Raw genomic sequence first — 20,645 nt, 5'->3', positions numbered from 1 at the left:
CGGTGTCCGACCCGGCGTCCGACGCGCCGAAACGGCAGCCCGAATCGAGGTGTTTTGCCGTGCCGAAGCGCCGGATCGGACGTCCGGCGTGCGACAAACCGGGCAGATTTTCATCGTCCAACGGAGGCGGTGCTGGCTGGCCGGTTTCTCGCAGTTTTTTTTTTCTTTGCCTGCTGAAGTTTGTTTCCGACATGAAATAGTTACCAGTTCAGTAAAATTATCTCGAACGTGTGCCTGTTATGCAAACCAGCGCCTAGTACACTAGCACTAAGCTACTGGCGAGATCGGGAGCCGCGACGCGAGGGCATTTCGCGGGCAGACATCACACACCGACCGCCTGAGCGAGGCCGCTCGCTTCGCTTGCACGTTTGCCCTTCGCAACGACTGCGTCGAGTAAACCAATTGTATTTAATTACGACCGACCTAATGTGTACAGTGTTAATTGTTTTGGCAAAAATAAGCACTCTTCGACGAGCTCGGGCTGGATCGCAAGCGCTGTCGGCCGCAGCGTCCGCCTAGCTATGCCTACCGGCCCTATCGCTGGCTTTAGTGGAGCCGTCAGTGGACAACGCGCCGTCGTGAAGTGTTCTGTCACTCGCAGGGGGATAATTTTATCGACAGTGTTCGCGTAAAGCGAAGCAGTGTTGTGCAGAGCTGTTTATATTGCGTTCCTCGACCTGGATATGAACTCAAGCTGGGGAGCTGGATGTGGGCGGAGCTTACGCGCCGTCAATCATTCCCGGAATCGTCGTATCCCGCATGCCGGAGCATGCAGCGCCGCACGTCGGATCGGACACCGAATCGTACCGCGTGTGTCTGTATAGCTCGCTCATGGTTCTGCTTAAGTCCCTGTATATTCTTTATAAATAAGGAAGCCTACCTAGACACTGTAAACCCAACGATTGGGACCTAAATGCCTGTCCGTCTCCCAGCTACGGCTTCCTTTGGGTGACAAAGTCTGATCTCGAAGGCCGTGCTTTTGCAAGCTGCATGCACCTGAAGCAATTGCGAATCTTGAAGGCAACATCCGCTTCGTTTTTATTATATATACATTTCCTTAAACTTTGTATCACAAAGTACAATATACACACTTTTGGACCCAACAAATCTATTAAAAGGCCCTACGAAATGTTATTAGGAAAAAACACGCAATTTTTTCTTTTAAGATACATTTTTCTAAAAACCGCAGAGTGGCGCTACGGCAGTATTTGTTTGGTCGACACACCACGTTGGTTGTAGTGAATGCTCCTTGCAGTAAGGTGGCATTTGAGTTATAGTTTAGAAGTGCCTAGACAAAATGTGCTCCTTGTCGTGTGCAGTAACCATCCCAAACCCTCCGGACTCGTGTAACGCCATTAGTTCGCCGTGTGTTTCGAGCTATCCACCAGTGTCGACAGTGAGTGCCCTAGTACAGCGCCTGTCCGAGCTGCCTTTGTTCTGCCGAGCTGCCTGCCCGCGCTCTCGTGAAAAAGTCTGGTACTGGGGCTTCGAATCGTAGTGTATGGAAGACTGTTGAAGGTTGTGCTTTGTGGAGCTGGAGTTCATCGGAAGTTCTACAGTGCTTGCGCCAGAGTAACGTCGGTGCCTCTGTACCTGTTAGACGAAGGAGCGTTTGCGAAGTCTTGAAAGGTAAGCAAGTTTGGCGCTTGCGCGCATTCTTGAAGCTTATGATTTACGTAATGAGCGTTGTGTAACTAGCTAGAGCAAAGCGCTTTCCTATCGTATGTTAGCCATGTTGCTGTGCACATTTAGCAAGCAATTTCACGATAGCTTCCTCTGATGTTACAGCGTACTTGCATTCTGCTACCCGCCTTGATTGCTATGCCTGAATGGGCACACAATTATGAAAACGCATTGAAAGTTGGTGTTCGTTCGGTAGTTTCCTGGCAAGAAGTTATTCGCTATATAGGCATTCCCGCAAGTACAGTACGTGTGTAATATATACGTCGATGTATCATGGGCTTCGCGCGTTGACACACGATTGCTATGTTTGACGCTTAAGCAGATAGAAGCTTGTATGAAGGTTTTTGTATGTATACAGTTCGGTTTGGAGGTCCGCGTCGCGAGAACCCGTGTGTACTGTTTATGTTCTTGAGTGTCTTCGCGTATTTGTCTTCTATGTTACAGAGCGGATATAGGCCGATATTACAATAACGAGGTTTATTTTTAATCTAGACATTTCAATCAGACGCCGGCCTTTAAGAAACACAGACCAACCAAATCATAATAACGAGCTGTCAGCTCTTGCAATCGTGGGTTACGGCAGTGCGTAATAATTTAAAGACTGCGATTTTGTAGCGATACTTACCTCTCGATTCTATATCACTCTTCTCGCCCACCGCTAACGGCCGGCAGTTGCAGTACGTAGCACGGGCCGGGGCGTCGGTCAGACTACTAACGAATAGCGAGAAGGAATAGCATCGCTACAAAATCGCGGTCTTTAAATTATTACGCAAATTGTGTGCACAATGAAATGTTATAAACACACCTTGCATGTACATGAAAAAAAGGTTTACAACAGAGATAACATATATGCATGGGCACATATATGTGTCAATAAAATACTCGAGCCTCTTTCTGCCTACAGAAAAAGAACTTATGTCTCCTCGAGGGCATGGCTGCTTGCACTAATGAACCTCCAAGGGAAGGTTTTCTCTAACCCCTATTTTTGATATCTAAATGCTTATGTTACATGTACAAACTGCTTACATCAATTTCTCATCGGGATAAGCTGTCTAAAATTTAATTTTCAGTAATAATTGCAATAATTAACTCCTTTCACCTGTCTTCTAATGACTAAAGTTCTATGCTTCTACCTTGACAAACCTTTTATGAAATTAGTTTGATGAGGCCCAATATACAGGGCTTTCTAAATTGAAGGTATCAGTACCTATTAAAGACTATGCTAACTATGAAAATGCTGCTTGTGTATGTGGTTTATTCACTCTGTCAGACAAAATCTTTACACCCAAGTGCAGTCATTAAATTGAAAACTGCATGTCTGCAAGGGGAAGTCAGAATTGTATTTGAAGACAATTGCATCTTGTTTGATAGTTCTCGAGCACTTGTGTGTCACTAATCGAGCACAGCTTGGCCCAATACTCGATGAGGCTTGAAGCTTTCAATGTCTGCTAGTCACTAAAACAGCACCAGATCTCACTCTGTGTCAAGGGGTGACACACATTTGCTTAGTTCTAGGCAGATGCATGTCTTTCTTTTGCATTGAAGTTCCCAATACTTTCTAGTCTTACGTAAAAGTACACAGCTCAGTACAATGCATGTATGGTATACGTAAGGCTGCTTTGTTCTTTAAACCGAATCAACAAGAGCAGCTACTTCTGTTTTTGCAAACCTTACCCTATTTCCTAACCATTCCTTGATCATACGTGTATAAAATGAATCTGTGCTTGTTGTATTGTTTCACAGGTAGACATCGGTGGCGGTGTATATGTTGAAAAGGGCCTGCTGAAGAGGCTGTGCCTGGATGCTAACAACTCGGGCTTTCACTTTGCGGAGGGCCTCCTTAAAGCTCCTTTTTCAATAGAAGACGTTGAAGGGAGGTCCTTCTTTGGGCGGCTGTCAAATGCCTTCCACAGAAGGATCCGTTGGATTCCAAGAAGGTCAACACCATACTAGGTATGTGTGTCACAAAGAAGCATCTTAATATACTTTGTGCAGTTTTCACAAAACTCCTTTCATGGCAATTTCAGTGCTATCTTAGGGTATACTCCTTTCTTTCCTGCTAATATAGCTATTAACCTGATTATAATAGCATATTATAATGCAAGCTTTGCCACCATAACTAGAAAATTGTCATTACTGTTGGCATATGTATCTTTGTGATAGAGGCCTTGGTCATATGAATGCACTGATAATATAATATCTTGTCTCGTGGAAAGCGAACATGTTTAGTAACAGGCTCGCTTTGACAATGTCTGCCTGCACAGCAAAGGCATTTTCTAATCTTGCTGTAGAACGTCCATAATGCCTGTTCAACTGCTTACATGTTGCTTGTATCATTTCGTGGTTCTTAAGTGCAACACAAAACTCAACTCTTCTATGTACCTGTGCCCAAGCAAAGCCGCAGCACAGTTCTGACTGGCACCTTGCCTTTCCTAAGATAATTCACACATGAAACTTCCATGTACTGGTCACAATACGAATATCGAAGTTGATTTACAGCTTTTGTTTGTAGATGACAATTGGTATGATAGAGCTTATGTGTCATGCATCTGTTGGTGTTACGCACATCCATCACGCTCCCAGCTCTAATGCACTAATTCAGTAATTTCATGCATTTTAGGACTTTGCACAAAACAGGTGGAGATGTTTACAGCTCACAGGGTTGAAAACTTGTGTCTTGTGCACTTCCTTTTTAAGAAACAAATGCATGGTGTGTTGCAATGTCACTGTAGCAAAACTAATATATTGCCTTTTTTCTTCTCTTTTCTAGACTACACAACGCAACATTTCAGCCTACTTCCAGGGCAGCTGGAGAACTCTGCCTCATTACTAGCCCGGGGATATTAAATGGATGTGTTCAAGCACAAATGTAAACCTGTCTTCTTCTGTTGCATGCCACACCTAGCCACTTGGCAACCACTATTTGCCACAGACAGATAGTTGACAGGATGTTACTAGCAAGTCGTTAGGATATATAAAGGTGGTTAATAAATAGTCGCTGCACACTTTTTAGGAAGTAAATAAAAATTTTATTCAGAGATAATGAAAGCTTATTTTTGCAATATATAATTGCACAAGTAATTACCTCTGAATAAAATTTTTATGTACATACTAAAAACTGTAAAGCGACTATTTATTAACCACCTTTATACATCCTAACGACTTCCTAGTAACATCCTGTCAACTATTTGTCTGTGGCGAATAGTCGACAGGATGTTACTAGCATGTTGTTAGGATGTATAAAGGTAGTCAATAAATAGTCGCTTCACAATTGACACTTTCTACTGACATAAGATAATAAGCAGTCGGTAAGAATTCTATCGACATTTTATATCTATACTTTCAATTCAATATCGGTGGCCAATAGTCGGTAGGAGGTTACTAAGAAGTTGTTACGGTGTCTAAAGACGGTTTATAGAATGTGGATAAGTTCTAGTAACATTTGTCTAAAGACTGTTTATAAAATGTTACTAAAAATTTTTGTAAGGGTCGCAACCATTCGCCAGACTTCCCAATACTGCCGCAACGTCAACGTGCGAAGATTAACCTACACAGCAGCATGCGTCGTCATCAGAGGACGTGGTACGAATCGTTAGACGTGAACTGGATGCGATGGCGCCCGGAGCTTTCTGTTCGCGTAGCCCTGATGCAACTACATATTCAGTTCCTCTCGTACAAGCCATCATTCGCCAGGGACTTCAAAATATTGGTTTACATTCTGTGTGAGCTGCCGCCAATCTCAGGGCTAACGAACGCCCTACTACTATTTTCGCTCCACCTTGACGCTTCTCTCCGCGTTATCGCAACCCGACTGAGTGGAGAACTGCAGACGACCAGCCGATATGTTTCACCTGTCGCCGCATTGGTCATGTCGCCCGATACTGTTGCAACTCGTGGCCTTCAACACCTCGCACCCCGACGTACCTGAGCCATTTTGATGGAAATGCCCGCAATGTTTCGTCCACCGCCGAGTCTAACAGCGCCGACAACTCTGCTAGGAACACGTGGTACAGTCGCTCACCATCGTCGCACGGACACCAGTGCCTTTCACCCCAAACACGTCGCCCACCTTCCCGTTCTCCGCATCCACGTCGCCTTTTATCCCCTGTGGCGTTTTACCACGCCCTTTCGGAAAACTAAGAAATTCAGCCCTCGGAGGTGGCGCTGCATTTCCGACTACCGCAGCAAATCCTCTGTCTGTGCCCACAAGAAGAAGTGTAATAGACGTTAAAATAGACAACATACCTGCCCAAGCACTCGTCGACACTGGAGCCTAGGTACCTGTGATGAGTGCAAGCCTACGTAATGTTTAAAGAAGGTGTTTAAAGAAGATGTTTAAAGAAACTCCAGCAGCTGCTCGAGTGCATCGTGTAGCCGACGGCGACGTGCTGATTGTTCTTGGCATGTGTACTGCGCGTTTCATTAAAGCCGGCCGCCCTACTTCTGTTCTCTTTGCTGTGATCGACAAATGCCCTGAAGACGTTATCCTTGGATTGGAATTTTAATCCACTCATTCTGCTCTCATCGACTGCGCGGCCGGCGTTCTTCAGTTAGAACTGCCTCATCTCGCCGATGCTCTGAGCACCACACTACCGCACTTGTGCTAACTTCACGATGTGCGTCAGTCACACGAGGCAGTTACTTACGTCACTTTGACCGCTTAGCCACAAGTTCCTGACGGTGAATATGTGCTTCGCCCCATCATCGACGTGCTTTTGAACTGGAACAACGCTGCTTCGCATACGCTGGTCACGATTACTAATAAGGACGTCGTTCTACCACTTCTGAATTTCACCCTGTGCCCTCAAGTAATTCCCGCCGGAATGTTCTTGGCCAGCGTTAGTAGTACTTCCGAATTTGACATTGAGAGCCTGAATGCCGAGAGTGGCTTATTAGCGCCAATTGCCGCTCGCAGCTCTGGTTCTTTAACGGATGAGTTCACGAAAATGATTGTATCTGACCTCACCTCTGCACGGGCCACGGACATACGTCACCTGATTGAATAGTACAGCGGCATCTTTGATTTCGGCGACAGGCCTTTAGACAAAACATCTGTTCTTCACCACCGTATAAACACTGGAGACACGAATCCTATTCGTTGGCGTCCCTATCGGGTATCGCATGCTGAACGTCGAGTTATTTGATCAGATTAACAAAATGCTCCGCAAAAGGGTCATCGAGCAATCAGCCAGCCTTCGGGCTTCGCCTGTCATCCTTATGAAAAAAAAAACAAGATGGTACCTGGCGATTTTGCGTCGATTATTGCCACTTAAACAACATCACGCGAAAAAACGTCTACCCAATACCACGCATCGATGACGCCTTGGACTGCTTGCACGGAGCTGAATACTTCTCGTCCATCGATCTTCGATCCGGCTACTGGCAGATTTCAGTTGATGAAATGGACCGCGAGAAGACGGCCTTTATCACGCCGGATGGCTTATGTCTGTTCAAAATCATGACCTTTGGCCTATGCAATGCTCCTGCGACATTTGAACGTATGATGGACTCTCTTCTGCTAGGCTATAAATGAACCACCTGCCTTTGTTACCTTGACGACGTTACTTTTTTTTCTCTCACGTTCAGAAGCCACATTACCCGACTCGCTGGCATTCTTGCGGTTTTCCTAAAAGCCGGCCTCCAACTGAACTCCACGAAGTGTCAATTCGGGCGCAGTCAGATTACAGTGTTGGGACACCTCGTTGACGCATCCGGTGTCCAACCAGATCCGGAAAAAGTTCGCGCCGTACGCAGTTTCCCTGTGCCACGTTCTGCTTCTGACCTGCACTGCTTCGTTGGCCTGTGTTCTTACTTTCGCCGTTTCATCAAGAACATCGCCGACGTTGCTCGGCCTTTTACAGGTCTTCTAAAGAACATGCCATTCAAATGAGGCCTGGAGCAGGCTCGCGCGTTCGCCGCTCTCATCGCGTTTCTGACCATCCCTTCCATACTTGCCCACTTTGATCCATCTGTACCGACCGAAGTCCGCACTGACGCAAGAAGCCAAGGCACCGGCGCTGTTCTGGCCCAACAGCAGAATGGTACCGAGTGCGTGATAGCTTGCGCCAGCCGCTTGCTGTCACTTGCTGAGAGAAATTACTCCATCACCGAGCGCGAGTGCTTGGCTTTAGTTTGGGCTGCCGCCAAGTTCCGACCATATTTGTACGGACGCACGTTTTTGGTCGTCACACACCACCACGCCCTCTGCTTGCTGTCTTCCCTCCGGGACCCAACAGGACGGCTTGGTCGCTGGGCTTTGCGGCTCCAGGAATTTTCATTTGTTGTCAACTATAAGTCTGAACGTCTGCACAAGGACGCTGACTGCCTCTCACATCACCCCGTGGATCGCCCTGATCCTCTTGCTCGTGATCCGGTGACCTGCGTGCTGGCTTTGATTGATGTGACCGACATGCGCGCTAAAAACAACGCCACCCATCCTTACAGTCCATCATCGCCGGAGTGCAATCTGGCAGCACCGACGGCACGTGCTTCATGTTCGTGCTGCACGACGGCTTGCTCTACCGCCGCAATATCAACCCTGACGGCCCTGAGTTGCTGCTTGTCCTTCCTAGTCTTCTGCGATCCGTCGTTCTCGAACAACTTCACGATATGCACCGATGGCGGGACACCTTGTAGTTTTGCACACATACGACTGCGTACGACGCCGGTTCTTCTGCCCAGGTCTCTACCGCTCTGTGCGTCGTTATGTCGCAACTTGCGAATCGTGTCAGCGCCGGAAGAAAACTCCCCTGCCACCTGTCGGCCGACTCCATCCAATAGAAGTTTCCTCTGAACCATTCTTTGACGTAGGCCTTGATCTGCTCGGTCCTTTTCCGAAGACGACTAGAGGGAATAAGCGGATCACCGTCTCTACTGATTACGCGACGGCTACGCGATAACATAGGCGTTGCCGACTAGTTGCGCAACAGACGTCGCCTATTTTCTCCTTCACGACATCATTCTTCAGCCCGGTGCACCTCAACAGTTACTTAGAAACCGCGGCCGCTTGTTTTTGTCTCGAGTTGTGGACGACCTCCTCCGCTCTTGTGCCACTGAGCATAAGCTGTCCACCGCCTACCAACCACAAACGACCGGTGAACGTCTTAACCAAATAGTGGGAGATGCTGTCGATGTACGTTTACAACGATCACCGCGACGGGGACGTTATGCTGGCCTACGTGACATTGGCGTATAACTCGTCCCGACATGACAGCGCAGGATATTGACCCTTTTATCTTTTGTATGGTCGCGACCTCACTTTGCCCTTTGAGACCATCCTACCTTCTGTGCCCCGCGTTGCCACTGAGTACGCTCGTGAAGTAATCAATCGCACTCAGATAGCGCGTTAATTCGCCTGATCTCGCTTATTAGCCTCGCAGCATCTGCAAAAAGAGCGTTACGACCGGTGCCATCGTGGTGTTCGGTTCGCCTTAGGTGCTTGGGTGCTGCTTTTGTCACCATGTCGTCGGGTCGGCCTCTTCCAGAAGCTTTTCTCTTGCTACACAGGGCCTTATGATGGCCTACGTCAAGTTAACGACGTCAATTACGAGATCGCGCCGTTACAGCTTCATCCATCCTAAAGTCCGCCGCCTGTTGATGTCGTGCACGTTCCGCGGCTGAAGCCATACTTCGCTCGCAGTTCTTCGTCTACCATGGGCCGAGATGGCGCTTCACTACCCGGGGGTCCTGTTACGGAAGGATGAACGAAAAGAGGAAAAAGATCGCGAGACGCTGGAAGCTGCGGGTTGTTGATGGTCAGCCATCTTAAGTACTCAGACTCATTTTGTATATGTATATTGTAAATATAATCTATACTACCAACATTCCCGTAACAATATCACTAAATATGGACAATATTTCAATTTGTAGCTTATTACTTCTTGTAAAGAATATTTTAGGCACTTTATTGAGCAGCCTTCAAGCTGCGATCAAGGGGCCTGATCGCGAATCTCGGATCGCCATCGCCCAGACACGGATCCCGCAAGATAGTGATCGCAAATGACCGTGTAGCAACACCTGATCCGGGTCTAGCTCGATCCGGAGCGGCCCCGGCCGCGATCTGAAGTGTACGTGTGAGAAGGGTATAGGTAAATGATACTTTCGAATTGCGAAGCATTTCTTGGAGAACATTAGCCACTTGGACAGTTTCTATCTATCTATCTATCTATCTATCTATCTATCTATCTATCTATCTATCTATCTATCTATCTATCTATCTATCTATCTATCTATCTATCTATCTATCTATCTATCTATCTATCTATCTATCTATCTATCTACTGTCTGTGTCTATCCGTCTGTGTCTGTCTGTTTATCTGTCTGTGTGTCTGTCTGTCTGTCTGTCTGTCTGTCTGTCTGTCTGTCTGTCTGTCTGTCTGTCTGTCTGTCTGTCTGTCTGTCTGTCTGTCTGTCTGTCTGTCTGTCTGTCTGTCTAGCTAGCCAGCCAGCCAGCCAGCCAGCCAGCCACCTACGTCTTGGTGCTATCATAGTGGTTTCGTGAACTTTGTATGTACTAAAATTGGCATATTGTGACTAGAGTGTATGAAGAACATAAGTGATCCGTCCCGGCATAAATATCATGATGTGTGAAATTTAGATCATGAAATAGCCGCCTACGTATTGTGTTCCCATGGCCGTTTCGATAACTTCGTTGGCACCAACATTCGCATAGTATGACAGTGTATGATGACCGTAAATGATAGGTCAATACAGGAATATCATGATATGGGTGTCATGTAAGTCATGAAAAAGCCGCCCACGTATTGATGCGCTCATGACCGTTTTGTTAATTTGGTGTGTAGCCTAATTTGCATAGAATGACGACACTGTATGACGAACAGAAATAATAGCTAATGACACGAATGTCATGATATGCGCCCCATGTAGGCCATGAAAGAGCCGCCTGTGTCTTAGTACTCTCATGGTCGTTTCGTTAACTTGGCATGTACCCAAATTGGCATGGCATGAAAAGAGTGTATGAGGAATATAAAGAATAGCTCATTAGGTGAACAACATGATCGGCGGGCAATGTAGGACATGAGCCATCTCCTTACGTCTTCGTATCTGTCAAAATTCGCACAGTATGACTAGAATGGATGAGGAACATAAATCATAGGTCATGACGTGAATGCCATGATATATGTCTAATGTAGGTCACGAAACATTTGGCTAGTTCTTGGTATTTACAAAAATTGGTGTAGTCTGACAAGAGTGTGTGCCGAAAATAAATGATATGTCAGGACATGAACGCCATGACATGTGTGTCATGTAAATCATGAAACAGTCGTCTACATATTGGTGCTCTCATGGCCGTTTCTTTATGTATCAAATTGGCATGTACCAAATACACGATTGAAAGCCATAAATTATAGGTCATGATATGAATGCCATGAGATGCATGCCATCTAGTTCATAAAGCAGCCGCGTACGTCCTGGTGCTCGCATGGTCACTTCGTTATCTTAGTAGGCTCACCGCACACTGCTTCGCATAAGATCGATTCCCACAAGGTGTGACATCTGACGGCTTTTAAATACGAAAAAATTCTTGGCCAACATTTACCACTTTTAAAGCATGTTTCTCTTTTCCGCCTACGTCTTGGTACTCCCATGGTCGTTTTGTTACCTTGGTATGCACCGAAATTGGCATAGTATCACAAGAGTGTACGACAAAAATAAATGGTGAGTCATGGCTTGAACGTCATCAATTGTCTGTTATATAGGTCATTAAACAGCTGCCACTCTCTTGATATGTACCATATTTGCCATAGTCTAACAAGAGTAATATGACAAACAGAAATGATATTCATTACATGAATATCATGATATGCGTGTCATGTAGGTGATGAAGCAGCCGCTTACGTCGTAATTCACTCATGTTTCGTTAACTTCCCATGTACCAAAATTGGCATTGTATGACTAGAGTGTATGAGGAACGTAATTGATAGGCCAGTGCATGAATGCCACGATGTGTGTGTCATGTATGTCACGAAACAGTTGGCTAGTTCTTGGTATGTACCAAAAATTGCATAGTAGGACGAGTGTATGCCGAAAATAAATTATATGTCAGGACATGAATGTCATGATATGCTTGTCATGTAGATTATGAAACAGCCGCCTACACCTTGGTACTCTGATGGTCATTTCCTTAACTTTGTATGTAGGAAATTGGCCTTGTATTACAAGAATTATAGATCATGACATGAATGTCATGAGATACGCGTCATGTAGGTCATAAAGCAGCCGCGCACGTCTTGGTGCTCACATGATCGATTCGGTAACTTGGTACCCTCCCCGCACACTGCTGTGCATACCATCGATTCCCACAGCGCGTGACATCTGCCGGTTTTTAAATGTGAATAATTTCTTGAATATTCACCACTTTGACAGGACCTGTCTCTCTATCTAGGCGCCTATGTCTTGGTGCTCCCGAGGTCGTTTTGTTAACTTGGTATGCACCGAAATTAGCATAGTATTACAAGACTGTATAAACAAGATCAATGGTAAGTCTTGACATAAATGTCACGATATGTGTGTCATATAGGTCATGAAACCGCCGCCTATCTCTTGGTATGTACAAATATTGCCATAACGTGACACGAATGTATGACGAATATAAATGATAGGCCGGTGCATGAAGTCATGTAAGTCATGAAGCTGCTGCGTACGTCTTGGTGCTCTCACAGTCACTTCGTACACTTCGTAGGCTCCCCGGACACTGGTTCGCATAAGAACGACTCCCATAGGCCCAGCTGTCAGCTTTCTTACTGTAATTATTGTTCGATTCGGGGAATACACGTGAACCGGTTCAATACGGTTTGAACCATCACTTTCTCGTCTTAGAGTCGAACTAGATTTGAACCATTCCTAGTGAACCCCAAGGAACACTGGAATACTGGAAAAACTCGAGACCTTCGATAACAATATATAACGTTCTAGGGCTGCTGATTTATGCGAAACATCCGGATGACTGCTTTGCGTACCGTAATAGTTTAAAACGATTTGCTTTTGTACAGTGCTCACCAGTGCTATGAGCAACCGCTTGCGTAGATTGGCCAGTGCTGGGAGGCCAGGGATGCTATCCTTCGCCGATGGTTCAAGGTAGTCCAGGTTGTCCGCACATTTGAGGTGCGCGCAACTACACTGCGGTGTGTTGTGGCCAGTAAAGCACAAAAGGTATCCGCAGGCTTGTCATCTAGCCACTGAGTAGGTGTAGCGAATGTCTTACTGTTTAAAGTTTGAAGTTGTTTGCTTGGCACCGAGATACATATTGAGTGCTTTATCACTCGCATCAGGACTGGTTCCTAAATGTTTCGCATGCCCTTAGCGCAGACTAGGGATCGACTATTAATTAATTGTTCCCATGAGAGACTTTATGGGCACAAGTTCCAAAGATCTAGTTGTTCTGTGCGTAACAACTGGAACACACTTGGCCATTAATTTTTAAGTGGCTTAACATTGCTCCTGCATTAATAGTTTAGGGAGGCTCATTTGATAAAAGAAAAGTTTCTGGACGCATTCCTATTCGGAATAAAATCCGTTTGCTTCAAATGCGAAGCGTTTCGGAACCTTTGCCGTTTTGCGAGTATCTGTATATCTATCTAGCCGCCTACGTCATGGTGCTACTTGGTATGTACGAAAACTGGCATGTATCATGTGTGTGTATCTTATAAGTCATGAAACAGCCGCCCACGTCTTTCTGCTCTCATGGTCGTTTCGTTATTTTGGTATGTGCCAAATTTCGCATATTATGACAAGGGTGTATGGCGAACATAAATGATAGGTCATGGCATGAATTTAGACACAAGCGTGTCACGTAGGTCATGAAACAGCCGCTTACGTATAGGTATGAATAAAATTGGCATAGTATGATAAGTGTCTATGACGAAGACAAATGATAGGTCATGACTTGAACGTCATGGCATGCGTGTCATGTTGGTCATGAAACCGCCTATGTCTTGGTGCTCCCGTAGTCGTTTCATTAACTTGGTGGCTCCCTGCACACTGCTTCGCATAACATCGATATCCGAATGGCGTGGCATCAGCCAGCTTTTTTATAAGCAGATCATTTTTGGCGAACGTTTTCCGCTTTGACAATATCTATCAGCCTACTTGGTGCTGTCATGGTCGTTTCATAAACTTGGGATGTATCGAAATTGGCATAGTAAGGTAAGAGTGCATGAAGAACATAGATGCGAGGCCATGACATGAATATCGTGACATGTGTGTCATGTGCACCATGAAACAGTCGCCTATGTCTTGGTACTCTCATGGTCGTTTCGTTAACTTGGTTTGTACCACAACTGGCATATTAGGATAAGAGTGTACATAAATGATAGGTCATTACTTGAACGTCATGACACCCATGTCATGTTATTAATGTGACGGCGGATCATTTATGTTCATCTTACACTCTTTCCATACTATGTCAATTATTTGCAAGGCGTGGGCGGCTGTTTCATGAGCTACAGGACACATGTAATGATAGTCATGTCATAAATAGCCATTTATGTTCGTCATACACTCTTGCCATACTATGCCTATTTTGGAACCTAGCAAATTATCGAAACGACCATGAGAGCACTAAGACGTAGGCGGCTCTTTCGTGACCTGCATGGCCCACATATCATAACCGATCGTTGATGTTCGTCATAAGCTCTTGTCATAGTATGTAAATTTCGGTACATACCAGGAAAGATAGGTGGATAAATGCTGTCAAGGAGACAAATGTTGGCCGTGAAATGATTCGCATGTAATAAATCGGCCTTCATTTTACCTTGTGAAAGTATGTGTACCGCGAAGTTGTAGACGAAATGTAGCGACCGTGTTGGCACCCTTTCCGTTTGTGCTTCGAAGCCGCGGTGGTCGCTGTGCATGTTCGCGGCGTCCATAGGCTTGCGCGCAATACGCTTTCACGAAGCGATCCCAAGCCTCGGAAGGCGAGTGCTAGTTTCGGTTTCAAGGAACATCAGCGCTCCCAGTGGTTGCAGGGCAAACTAAAATCTGGTGGAACGAAGCAAATTAGATGTGGCTGGTTGCATTTATTGTTTTCAGCCCCCCCCCCCAAGCTTTCAGAAATAAATAATTTCAGTGAATGGCAAACAACCCTTCTTTCTGTTGAGTTTGATGCACCGAATGCTTTTAGCTCCCGTTGTCGGTGAGCTTGAAGTGACCCTGAGCCAACAAGCAAGAGCTTATCCGTGCACTCAAACGAGAAAATTTGGGCATTGTTGCGAGAATAAAACGATATTATCCGGGCAACCAGTCCAAATTTAAAAAAAAAAATACGGCCTCTGGTTCGCAACGGGATGTGGTAGGGTGTGCCGTTGCGAACGTGCACTACAGCAATTTTGAGATTGCGGCTAGTATGATCTCTAACCAATGTCCTTTGGCGGTAGCCATTTCATGCTCACATCTATTTTCGATTACAGGATAGCCAGAATTTTTTATTTATCTTTTTGTGAATTTTAAATCGGGTGAAGCGCGGGAAATGGTTGACTTAGTGAATCCGTCCAGACTGCCTCCGCTCACCCTTGAAAACCCACTCAGCGATGTAACAAGTCGGATCACGCTTGGTCATCTGCTTCGGTTGTTGTGCGAAATATGACGACGGGAGAGATAACAAAGAGAAGCTCGAACAGGCGTGAAAGAAACGGAAGACGCAGGCAACCAGGTCAACCACGCTTTGGACGAAGGTGGCAAAATCGGGTTATGACATGTCTTGCGTAACTCTGTGGTGCTCTAACACCGCGATCTTCACTTATGCGAAGTTTTTTAGGCCTCCTCATATGAACAGGTGAGCTCTAGTGTGTCACTATATTTTCTGAGCAGGTATTTATTTTGCATGAGTAGACCAGTTCTGTGCAAGCCTGAGGGGTATGACATAGAGCAGTTTCATTTAGACTCTCTTTCCCCATGACGAGAGCTCATCTGCTGCCGGTGAAATACTTGTACTGAAAGGCTTGAGTGCTTTGTTTGTGTTGCTCAGTTACCTTAATTTATGCTCAGCTTCGGTGTGTGCAGGTTTTGCAGTACCTGTATCATAGACGAGGCGCAATGTTAAATATTTGTTTTGCCAAAAAAACTGTCTTTTTTAATACCGGATATACAAGATTCTTAAAGAAAGTTTACGCCCTTTAGGCCTTATCTTGCATCTCAACAATAATTGTCATCTGCCTTGTTTGCGTTTTGTTTCTCGAAAACTCGGCGCTTGCTACTTTCCTGTCGATAATTCTGTGTTACGCTGACAACGCGCAAGCCACTCGCAACTTAGGCGCACTGGCTCGCAGCGTTAATGAAAGGAAATGCAGGCAAAAGAGATGATGATCATTGTTGTGGGACACTATAAACCCTAATGGGCGTACATTGCATATGTGAAGTAAAGGTTATTCAATACTATTTAACTACGACCTGGCAATCCGCCTTGTGATGCAGAGTGCTATTAAGTTCCCTCTATAAATAGTTGCTTCCTTGCGTTGCTGTTGTGCCGAAGTAGTGTCTTAATACGTGCGATGCTTTTCTGCATAAAGGAATATGACACAAAGTGACGACTGACAACTTATATTCGCTTGCTAGCGCTAGAGAAATTGAACACCAATGTAACAGAAGCGTGCTCCCTCATTTGACATTTAGTTCAAATGGTGAGAGCACTTATACACTACTCCTTGTTCATGCTGCTGCATGTAGCCAGTTTAAAATGATGTGGATTTTTAATTCAAGTACTGTCAGTGAAATACATGTGTGACACTTAACTTTCTGTAAGACAATATATGTGTACCTTCATCACAGACATGAGAGAGTCGAGTTCCGTGTGACCAGCTTGTGAAGGTTTCCATGAATAATTTCCGCAACAGCTTAGACCTTCTGGAACCTATCTTCGCTTATGTGCAAAATTTCAGTTACGAATGAAAATTGCTTCTGTAGATTGACACTTTCGCACTGCGTAAAGTTCAATGATTTTCGAGTAGGAAATATGTAGGAATAACGTTTAACTTTTACTTGTGCTCAATTTTGGCTGACTGAGAAATCGGCTAGCCTTAGTTGAATCTCTCCACAAGCACACGAACGAAATTAAGGAATGATGGTACCGGGAAGTTATTTTCTTTACGCTAGCCCCCATTATATCAGTACTGTAGATGAACTGTAGTCAACTTAACTCGAAGTTAGAAATTTGAAAGCGAGTGCTTTCACGAAAGAACGAAACGTACATCTTAACAGCGAATATTGGTAGCTAGCAACAGTCCATTATTCATGTTACCCCCAAGGTCCCTCACGAGGATGTTATTGCTTAGGGAGGGGGTATACAATCAATAACGCTTTACATCTTAGAAAGAGCAATAACAATACATACAGCAATAATAAAAAACAGCAATTAAAACGTAAAGCGTAATGCGATAGGAAAGGAGAAACAAAAGAACAATTCACAAAATATTCTTGCACATTTCCATTGTAGTGAAGGAAATCTCGGAATTTTTTTTGTGTCAGTCTCTGAGGCGATGTGCGATGGCAAGCTGTTCCACTGAATGATCGTGAGAGGAATGAATTATTTGGCATGAGAGGATGAATGACACTTTACTCATTTATCATTGAAAGAAATATCAGGTCGTTGAAAGGTGGCATGGGGTAACTGAAAACATCGCTGTGAAGAGATGCATGGTGATAAAGCTTAATAAATGAAAATTATTTAACTTATGGGGCTTCACGAGCAAAAACCGCGATCTAATTCGAGGCAGGCCGCAGTGGGGTACTCCGGAAACTTGGACCACCTAGGGTTCTTATCGCGTACATCTAAAACGTACATCTAAAATATAAAGCTTAGGAAAAGTGTTAACTGAGCAAGTTTACAGCGACGATAGGCCTTCCAGTTGGGCACATATTTTTCTAAGTTCGGTGAGGTCTGATCGGGCCGCAAATCGACGCAAGGTTTTCAGTTTTAGGGAATATGAGATTAGCTAAGCGAGCTTTGTTACGAGGATAAGGGCACGTTTGAGGTTACGTTTAAGAAGACAAAGTGATCGGTTAGCAGACACAAGAGGGAGGTGAGTGTGGTGATGCCATGTTAAGTCACACTGAATCTGCCCCCCAGGTACTCCTTAGTTGCTGTTAGTTCTGCATTAGTGATATGACGGGTGTAAGTGCTTTTAATACGAGATGTAGGGCCAGTGAAACAGGTACGCTTTGTTTAAGAAACATTAGGGGCCATTAACCAAGGTGAGCATTATGTGCTTAGTGCATTGAGGCCAGTTTGTAGAAACTGGCGGTCGGTGTCATAGTGACGGAACGGTAAATCACACAATCATCAACGAAGAGTGAAACTCTGTAACCTATAGATGCCGGCCAATTACGAATATAGATTAGAAAAAGTAGGGGGCTGATGACGTTTCCCTGGTGTACACTAGATGTCACATGAGCAGAAGATGAGTTAGAATTCTTAACAGAGCTGAACATAGTTCTTTTGCGACAGAAAGTCTTCTATCTAGGCGAGCACATTAGCGTGGGTGTTAGGCAGTGCTAGTTTCAGTAGAAGTCTGTGGTGAGGCATGCGACCAAACGCCTTTGAAAAATCCAGAAATACTGCGTCTACGTGAACACCCGCGTGATGTGAGGAACATCAGTTATTAACAAAGCCAGCCAGTTGAGTTTCACATGAAATACCTTTACTGAAGCCGTGCTGATATTTGCAAATAATGTTATAATTTTTGAGGTGGCTAATTACTTGGTTATGAATGAAATGGTCATGAAGTTTGCAAATGGTGGCGCTTAGAGAGATGGATTGATTGCGAAAAAGTGAAGAACGGTCACACTACTTGAATATATGTATTATATCGCCTACCCGCCGTTCATTAGCCCATACGATACTTGTGAAAACAGACACGACAAGTCTGAAGAAATGCTTTGTGATTTACTGTTAACAATTATTGTTAAAGCCAAGGTGATTCTAAACACTAGAAATCTTAAGGTTTTCTAACAAAGCTAACATACCAGTTTCAATAATAATTATTTGAGGCACGCGAATGTCATCAAATATATTTAATTCAGCAAATGAGCTAATATCTTGGTAAAAACTAATGAGAAGGATTTGTTAAAAATCTGAGCCCGTTCAGAGTCGTCAGTTAAGCCACCGTTTCTGTCGGCAAGGAAAATGTCAGGATGAAGGCTGGGGTTCATGATGCGCCTGAGTTCACGATGGTTGTTGGTTAATAGAGATTACAAATGATGATTGAAGAACAGATGTCGAGTGGATTTTAGGAGTGACTGGTACTCTTTATTACATTCCTTAAACTTTTTCCACCGGCTCAAACGAGCGTTTTTTACGGCCTGCGATTAAAACCACTTTTTCTTGCTATTCATACGCCGCGACTGCTGCTAAAAGAACGGTGCGCTGCTGCTACTTTTGATGGACATTAGAGGCACAAAGTCATTGATAACGTTAATAAGGGTATTTGTAAACGAATCCAAAATTTTGTTCAACGGGTGGCAAGGAACACTGATTCAATAACTCGGCTGAGAATAAATCCAACTCAGAGTTCATTTGGTCATAGTTAGCTCTGCTGCAAAATCTGTTTTGTTTAATAGTGCTTTTATTTTCGTTAAAGGAACCTGTAATGCTTCCTCTTATTAAGTCATGATCTGAAATACGCTCTAAGTGAACTATGCCTCAACAAATATAGGATTATTTGTTAACATTATGTCTATAATGTTGGTGGCTCTGGGTACTCAACGTGTGGGATCAGTAATAAGTTCCAATAGTGAGGAATGAAGAAATGATTGAAGAAACACATGAGCTTCGCTTTCACTCGCTATGACGGATTGTGTGAACTAGCTTATGCTAGGGAAATTGAAATCTTCCAATAAGGGTATAGTTTCGGTATCGTTTACATACATCACGCAGAACTCGACGAAATTCGGAAGACTTTCATATTCGGCGGACGATAGATAGCTGAAATAATTATGTCGAAAGAACAAAATTTTGTTGAAACCCTTACACATTCGAGAAAGGAACTAATCTTTACCATGACGGTCAGCAAGTAATCTTTTATTGTTAAGAATGCACCACCTTCGCTATATCTTGATCTACCACATCGAAAACTATTGAAACGTGTGTCGCGGACAAAAATTGTGTTATCTGGTATAACATCAGTGAGCCATGTTTCAGTTAGTGTAATATAGATGCGGAACATGGGTCTATCAGTGAATAGATTTCGACATTCTTAGGTACGACACGTCTGATGTTAGTGAAAAGCTAAAAAATGGTTTTATCGGTATTATAGACCGAGATTTGTGACTGATGGGTAATTGGGGTCTGATCTGAGATAAAAACAGGGGCACGTGATCCGTCTGTGGAGCGCTGAGATCCAGAAATTACGCGTCCAGCCTCAATCTCCCACACATAGGCACCATTTTTATTGCACGGCTTATTAAAGACGAGGTGAATGCGGTTCCCGGCTTTACCTACGGATGTTGCGCACTGCCACAGGTGATGGCGCTTCACTTCGACGGCCTCGGAATCATCACGAGCGATGTCATAGTCTGCCTTCCCGAGCCTAGAGCCGTTCCCTATCACAGAGTCAACTTTTTTATCATTGTAAAAGTTAGCAGCAACTGGCCTCGTCTTAGTCGTAGAAAAGCGTCCCTAACGATGCGCTCTCACGATCATGGTTACCACGACACCAAGCGTATTAAAACAAAAATTGCGCCAAGCTCCTCCGAAGCCGCCCAAGTCTCTTCGACTGTATCTGGAACGCCATAAAAAATGTGCGACTGTCTAGACCCCTTTTTCAGATCTCCAATTTTGTCTCGCACTCTTTATAAATTATGCGTTAACCGAGATTGTGCAGCTAGCGCCATATTGATTTTCAATTCGATTTAAGAACACGATTTGTTAGCCAATCCCCCTCAAGCTTGAGGCTGATATGAACGTTAAGGACCTCATTTATTAATTTTAAGACTGTAGTTTTGCTAGTTTC

The 20,645-nt window shown here is 44.5% G+C and overlaps 1 protein-coding gene and 1 long non-coding RNA gene across 2 annotated transcripts in view; one reads left to right on the top strand and one right to left on the bottom strand.

The window, feature by feature from the left end:
• The window catches only part of LOC142574727 (membrane metallo-endopeptidase-like 1), a 79,528-nt gene that overhangs the window by 16,390 nt on the left and 42,493 nt on the right, over positions 1–20,645 (bottom strand). The gene's annotated exons all lie outside the window — the stretch shown is intronic.
• On the top strand, positions 1,429–4,540 carry LOC142574150 (uncharacterized). Its single transcript, XR_012826438.1, has 3 exons — positions 1,429–1,629; positions 3,427–3,636; positions 4,454–4,540. It is a non-coding gene; the product is annotated as an uncharacterized LOC142574150 (long non-coding RNA).

This window comes from Dermacentor variabilis, chromosome 3 (genome assembly GCF_050947875.1).
Source record: "Dermacentor variabilis isolate Ectoservices chromosome 3, ASM5094787v1, whole genome shotgun sequence".
Lineage (NCBI taxonomy): Eukaryota > Metazoa > Arthropoda > Arachnida > Ixodida > Ixodidae > Dermacentor > Dermacentor variabilis.
Note: the sequence above shows the minus strand (reverse complement) of the source record. Positions and strands in the feature narration are given on the sequence as shown.